We start from the raw sequence: 7,500 nt of genomic DNA on the forward strand, positions 1-7,500 counted from the left end.
ATACAAAGTACATTTTCTTCCCACAGCATTTTACGTTTCCACCTGAGTGGCGTTGATTCTAGTCATTTTAATGCTTTTTATTTTGATGATGAGAGTGAGAGAGCGAGATATTAAGAAGCAATTGAAAAACGAACAAAGGTTTTGAAATGACACCATTATTTTTGCTTTCCACATCCCCCAAAGTATACACCAAATGTTTGACAAATTCTATTTGTCACGAAGACATTCTCATTCTTCCTCCATAATGCAACATTTGAAGAACAAGCCGTGGTAGACAGCAGAGAAAAAGAAAGAAATCACCTTTCTGATTCTCAGATTGCTCACAGAGAGAAGCTGAGAAGCCATCAAAACCCAAACACTCTCACAGAAGAAGAAATGGGAGCTTGCGTAAATTCTACCAGGGAGACTCGAATTTCTCGGCTGTCAAACTTACTAGGCTAACCATCCAATCTCCCTTTTGACAGATCATACATGCGTCATCATTGCCCAGGATCGTCAACCAATCACAACGCGAGATTGGGGAATTCCCCGTTACGCATCACTCATGCATCGTTCCCTCTCAGCCAATGGATCGCATTCACGTTTGTTTAAAAATCAGTCACTCATTCTGTTCTCTGCTTTCCAGTTAAGCCGACTTTGAAGCCACCACCACCCCTCCGTCCACCGTCACCAGTGGTTCCCGTCTGTTAGGGGGCAGGCTACGCCCGCCTCCATCTCCGCTGGAGGATATGCCGTCCTACCCCGGAGTTCAACGCGAAGACGGGAACCTTCGCCAAACAGATTCATGCATTTTGTATCAAGTGTAAATTGTTCGCCAAACGGATTCATGCATTTTTGTATCATGTCTATTGTTCAATAAATGTTAATAACGTTCATTTGCCTCTCGAGTCTTCATGGTAGAAAAGGCAACAGCAGCGATAACCACAAGGGTGCAAAAGAAAGAAGAGGCAATCAAGAGAAGTGGACCAGGCCCTGAGGAGCAACACGGCTTCCTATAATGTTGAACAAGCCAGAGCGTAGCGCCTCGATATAATGTTGATCAAGCCAGAGCATAGCGCCTCGATATAATGTTGATCAAGCCGGTGCGTAGCGTAGCACCTCGATAATGTGCCAATGCCGATAAGCTGCCACGCCTGGGAAACAACACCATGCAGGAGTCAAGACGTGGAGAGAAACTCAATATATCAACTATATCTATTTATCATGTAATTCTACATACATGGCTTTTTATACAAAGTAGTCCAAAGGGCTAACCCATTAGGCTGGTAGGCTTTATATTGAAGAATGCTGTTGATTACATGCAAAGTTAGATTAGGGTACACGTATATGATATCGGTAGTACGAGCATATACACTGTACACAATATAAACACTTTCAATACTTAATGAGCCCTGTGTGACTTCATGGCTTATGCATGTATTTATATAGTCTTGTGGATAGCAGCGTCATAGGATAGTGTTTCTACATGGCCTAGATTCCTATTACAGGAGCAGACAGCCATGATGACAAGCGTAACAATTCGAGCAGAGCATTGATAATCCCGGGAGATAGTATCACCGCTCAGAACCAAACACGGGGATCATAATCCATGTAGACTTGTTTGTGTGTGTGTGTGCATGTTCGCGCACGCGTGTGTGTGAGAGTGTGTGTGTGCATTTGTTGGCAGCAGCGGGACTCAGCGGGTGAGTTATGTCAGAAATTAATGATGATAGCCATTAAAAATACAAAGCCCTTAAGTCTCGGCCAAGTGCTTCATGCTCTCTTGCTTAATTATATGGGCAAACCTCAGAGTGGCAGACCTAGATTGTCAAGTAGCAGAGGGTTGGGCGTGTCTGTTTTCGTGTGTGTGTGTGTGTGTGTGTGTGTGTGTGTGTGTGTGTGTGTGTGTGTGTGTGTGTGTGTGTGTGTGTGTGTGTGTGTGTGTGTGTGTGTGTGTGTGTGTGTGTGTGTGTGTGTGTGTGTGCGTGTGTGTGTGTGGTTATTTGAATGCTGACTTGGCAATAGGAAACTAATGGGCTGAAGATGGTGGGCGAGAGCACTGTGTGGCCCATGTGGGTAATATAAAGGAGAGGCCGATTGATCTACCTACTGAGACAGGATGGTGTGGGCTGGACTCAGATGAAGGGGCCATTGGGATATATATTGATTCTGATTTGAATTTAGTCACCCTCCTTACACAAGACTTCCTTCTCCAGAGATAATCCCTTGTGTCTGTTCATAGGATTTTTCCAACACATAAGGGATCAATAGCACAAAAACACTTTCAAAACAGTCCACCGTGTTACTCAACTGTGTTACGGTCAACAGTGCAGGGGAACAAGTCGGCACTTTTTTAGGAGAAAAAACAGAGCAGACAAACCCATCTCCCTAGAACACAAATTATTTTGTTCATTTGTCTGTCAATATGGAGATAAATTGGCAAAAACATACTCCTCCTCAACTGTCATAGCTGATGCGTAACACCATTGACAGTAACACGGCTTGACATTTCAGCCATTTTTATGGTGTTGTGCTAACTGAGGACCTCAGAAGTTCCACCACAACACCTTAATCAATTCATGTATTTATGCTTTATCTGTGTTTTTCTACATGTGATTTCTATTCTTATTAATATATTGATAACACAGTTGACAGGCATTTTTCCCGCTATGAGAACATGAAAAAGAATGGATTCAATTATGGAAGGATGGAGCTCAAAACTTGCCAAAAAGTCTTCCCACATCCTGCCAAAGAGGTTATGACATCACGTGATGTTATTCGCATGGCCTAAGACCAAACCATTGCTGATTTATGGAGGGGGTTCAGACCGTGACACGGTTATAACAGTTTTCGTGGACACACAAAATGGCAAATTTCAGGTATAATGGAAAGCACAGGGGTCTTTCTGACAGTTTTGTCATATTGTGATGATTACTGTGAATCAACATTTGCAATCGTCTTTGGCAAAACAAGTTTCTTTACATGCTAATATGAAGACTGAATCTGACATTTGGAAAACAGGACGGCATGAAAACGCCCAAAATCAGCATTAAATATTCATTCTTGCTGAGGGAAATAATGCCATGTCTACACTTTCGGTGTAATATGAAAGATAAATGTGTGCTAATGTCCAAAACATCATTGGATGCAGTTAATAGTTAGTGGAATTGGCAAATAAAATCCATGGACTTAAAAGCGTCGTCGAATCGTAGAATCACTCATATATATATATATATATATATATATATATACTCCGTATATTTTATATATATGTATGTATATATATATATATAGGGATAGAGTAAAAGGAGAGAAGAGAGAGAGAGAAAGAGAGAGAAAGAGGGAAATGGAAAAGAGAGCAGTGGAAGAAGGGAAAGATGTAGAAGGAGATGGAAGAAGAGATAGAAAACAGGACATATAGCCAGACAAAAAGACAGTGAGAGAGAGAGAGAAACAGAGAACAAGGTGGCATGAAAAAGAAAAAGAGAAAGAAAGAGAGGTGTGAAAGTAGCAGATGCTCTTTGATAATTATAATTACATTCGACCATATCGTTTGCGCTGTTAATAGGCACTGGCAAGTAGATGCAAATTAATTTAAGCCCAATATCTAATTATTCCCTCCTGTAAAACAGAACCTAAAATAATGGCCTGCTATTTCATCCAAGATATCCTCAGAATTAGAATGGACTCCCTGATATGTGATAATCAGGTTTCTTTTTTGCATACACGTGTTTTGACCATGATATCATAATGAAAGTTGTAGATGCTTTTAGATGCTTTAAGCGGTGGAATCTTCAAGGCAAGATGGAGGGATATAATAGCATGTCATTCACAATTGTTTCTCTCGCCATGAAACAGAAACAGTTTCTGTGCAACGAGGGCAAAGGTCAGAGGAAGCAACTGGAAGAGGGATATTTTTATGGAACCAGAAGTGATAGCTAGCAGGTCTTTTTTCATGAGGCTATGGGCTCTTTATTGTTATCATTCCTCTGCTAACAGGAGATCTGTCTGGTGCCTTGTTGTCTCGTTGTGGCCTATTGGTTCACTCTCAATTTGGTTGGTCAAAGGGGATCCAGGCGTGGTGGCCCATTGAAATGCATGGAGGGATTCATTAGACTTTCTGTGATTGGCCGATCTGCCAATGCATCAGCTCCTAAGAGCTCTCTTGACTGGATAATTGATGGAGGAATTTAATTGGGCACATTGCACTTGACAGTGCCAAGTTTGATGCACGTATACGTTCTTTCTTTCTTTCTTTCTCTGTCTCAAATTCAAATGGTGCTTTAACACATTTACAGAAGATCTCTCTCTCACGCGCTCTCTCTCTCTCTCTCTCTCTCTCTCTCTCTCTCTCTCTCTCTCTCTCTCTCTCTCTCTCTCTCTCTCTCTCTCTCTCTCTCTCTCTCTCTCTCTCCCCCCCTTTTAATTCCACATTCTCTCCTTTTCCTCAAACGGCTTCTCAAACTAATCTCATGGGTGCTTGTGTTTCTCTGGGAGGGGGAGTTTAGGGAGTTGGCCAAGTTTAAAACAACATTTACAAAAAGTACAGCAGTAAAGCAGCCCAGACACGACAACACCAACCACAACAACATCCGTCTTGCTATTGCAGAGGTTTGATCAATAGCATTTCTCTACCGTGAGCATAAACATGGCCTCCCACTGATATAATCACTTTTCCCACTGTGTGGATGGGACGGTAAGAAGTCCTTGTATTCCTATTATGCAGCATCGTTCTAGCCTTGTATTGCTGTATCCCATTGTGATGGGAAGATGAGAAAGCCTTTGCAGGTATATGAGAATGAAAAGATTATGTATCTGAATGAGGAAGGATAGCGTAACATCCTCTATGATCGCTAAGCACATCCACGGCTTATGTTGTAGTCGTAAAATATGTGTGTGTGGGTGTGTGTGTGTGTGAGAGAGCTGCACTTATTAACCCAGTGCTCTCTCCAGACCAAACATAAGGAGAGAAGAGAACATCTCATCTGCACATTACTGTAATCCTCTGCTAGCCTACCTATCATACAGTAGCCTCTGCAGTATAGTTTACCTTAGACGTCCTGCTGTAGTCTGCATACCATCCTGTAGCCTTACTATTTCATTTCACCTCATCAGCATTCAGTAGCACCACTTGGTGATTCTCTTGCCTCTCCCCTCCTCCCCCACCTCCTCCTCTTCCTCCTCCTCCTCATCTGCCTCTGTCTTTGCTGATGCCTGAACGGCTCTGATTTGAAATGCATTGTCAAGAGAGCAGATTGAATGCAGGATTAGTGAGTCTATAGATTGTGTCTCAGGGCCACCCAGAGGTGCACTCTCACAATCTAAACACTCTGTCTCCCCTCACTGCAGTCACACATACAATATCAAAAGGGAAATTCACAATGAATACACAGTCTGCAGACAGCCTGACGTACTGTAATCTTCATTCTTGATGTGATCAGCAGTGTTCTCATGGATACACCGTCGGCTTCTTCTGTGTTGTGCTGAGCTGAGTGGAAAAGAACAACAAAATTAAATGCAATTTCGTATGGTATGTTTAGTTTATTCCAGTGGCAAAATGAGTTCAAGAAATTACATTTTAAAATTGGATTGTGTACGCACTGATGGGCTATATTAGTGTGTGTACATGTTTAGAGTTGGTAATGGATTCCCTATCACAGTGAATTACCAGTTGGGCTGTTAACTTCAACGCAAATATGCGTATAAATATGCATGCATGTTCTCAGGCACACACACATACACATACACACATGCACACACACACTCCTGCACACAGGCAAACTCACGCACACACACACACACACACACACACACAGCATACACTGCATGCAAAAACAGAGAGGTGAGCATGCAGTTTCTTTTTCCTCCTCTCGCTCTTGCTGCCTCTGCACTCTGCACATTCCTCTCACTGTAGAGGCTCGCGCTATCGTTCCTGTCTGCTCTGGGCCCTTACTAGAGAGAGAGAGAGAGAGAGAGAGAGAGAGAGAGAGAGAGAGAGAGAGAGAGAGAGAGTTCCTGGGTGCTCTGGGTCTTTTGCTGTGGGCTCCATTCTGGCTCTTTATCGTCATGGCTCCATTCAGCCAAGAGCGTTTGTGTGTGTGCGAGTGACCGTGCATGCGTGAAGTGAGTGTGTGTGTATGTGTGTGTGTATATGTATGTGGGTGGGAGACGTGACGCCTTGTTTTTTTCGTAACATTGGTTAAAAACCTACAAAACTGTCATTTTTCCTTTAAAAAACATATGTCAATGAAAGAAGATGTGGTACATTATGTTTCATATTAGTCTTAGATGAGAAGAAACATTTTTGTTAAGATTTATGTAAAGGTTTATATGTCAAATATCCTGCGGTGTGACTGTAACATTAATGAAACCTGGAATATAATATATATATATAAATTAACCAACAACATTTTGAATTATGTATGAAGCATTTGGCATGATTGCATAAATATTAACTTTATATTAAGATATGTGAATGTGAAAAAACTCAAGACAGTAAAATTAAGTACAAGTTCAATTTCGTAACACAAATTGCGTCCTGTGGGGTGACATGTATGTCAATGTTTGTGAATGGGCAGCTGCAAGGCCAACTACAAGGGTCTTAAAGACTGGCTCCTAACCAGTCAGTACCTCAGTTATTGGAGAGTGCTGTGGAAGTTTAAGGTGACTCTTAACCTCTTAATATGTCTTCATATTGCAATCTTTCTGTCACGGAATGCTTACTGTAGGTTAATTTTATGGTGTCCTGTGGTGTGACTGCTCTTATAGGAGGAAAAAAAGTTTTTTTTTATAAATGAAAACACATATTAAGATTAAACACAATATAATTATCAATTTAGAATGAGCTCAGATGTCAGTCATGTATACAAAAGGATTAAAATGGCCATAATGCAGTGAATTCCCTATGGTGTGACTCCATTTTCCTGCCGTGTGACATGCCTATGCAATGTGTTGATGCAAGACACATTTTTCTATTTTTTTTCCAATTTTTATCCATCATTTTTTTCAGGAATTTGAAAAAAAAAAATTTTTTTGCGTTACGCCCTTAAACGTCAACCACCCATGTGTACATTTGCGTTTTGATGGTAGTTGTGGTTTCGTTTTCAGTTCAATTAATGCATAGTGATTCTGCAACGGACAATGAACTGTTGGACTCACTGACTGTTGTACCTAAGCTGCCCATGACTGTGTGTGTGTGCGTACATCTGTACAGTCTTTGAATAGCTGACTCACTGTAGACCTCAAACTAAGATTTTGACAAATTAGGCACGATGAAATGCTTGGACATTTTTCAAGCCCATCTTCTTTTTCATGAGCTTGTTACCGTGGCTTAGCCATGGAAGCCATATTCTGACAAGAGACTCACAATAACCAATTCTGTTTGGACAGAAACCAAGTCATTAGGCACAGGCCCACACCAACAGATGTCCTCACTTCATCTAATAGCCTTAGAGGAACAAACAAACAAAAAAACATGTTTGAGAACTCTCCTCATTCTCAATCTCCCCTGCAGTTGGAGAA

General features: G+C 41.4%; 1 pseudogene; it reads left to right on the forward strand.

Annotated features, from left to right (window-relative positions):
- Positions 1–3,828: 3,828 nt before the first annotated feature.
- Positions 3,829–7,500, forward strand: part of LOC134443955 (testican-1-like) — a 149,096-nt pseudogene continuing 145,424 nt past the window's right edge.

Source organism: Engraulis encrasicolus, unplaced genomic scaffold, assembly GCF_034702125.1.
Source record: "Engraulis encrasicolus isolate BLACKSEA-1 unplaced genomic scaffold, IST_EnEncr_1.0 scaffold_40_np1212, whole genome shotgun sequence".
NCBI classification, from domain to species: Eukaryota; Metazoa; Chordata; class Actinopteri; order Clupeiformes; family Engraulidae; genus Engraulis; species Engraulis encrasicolus.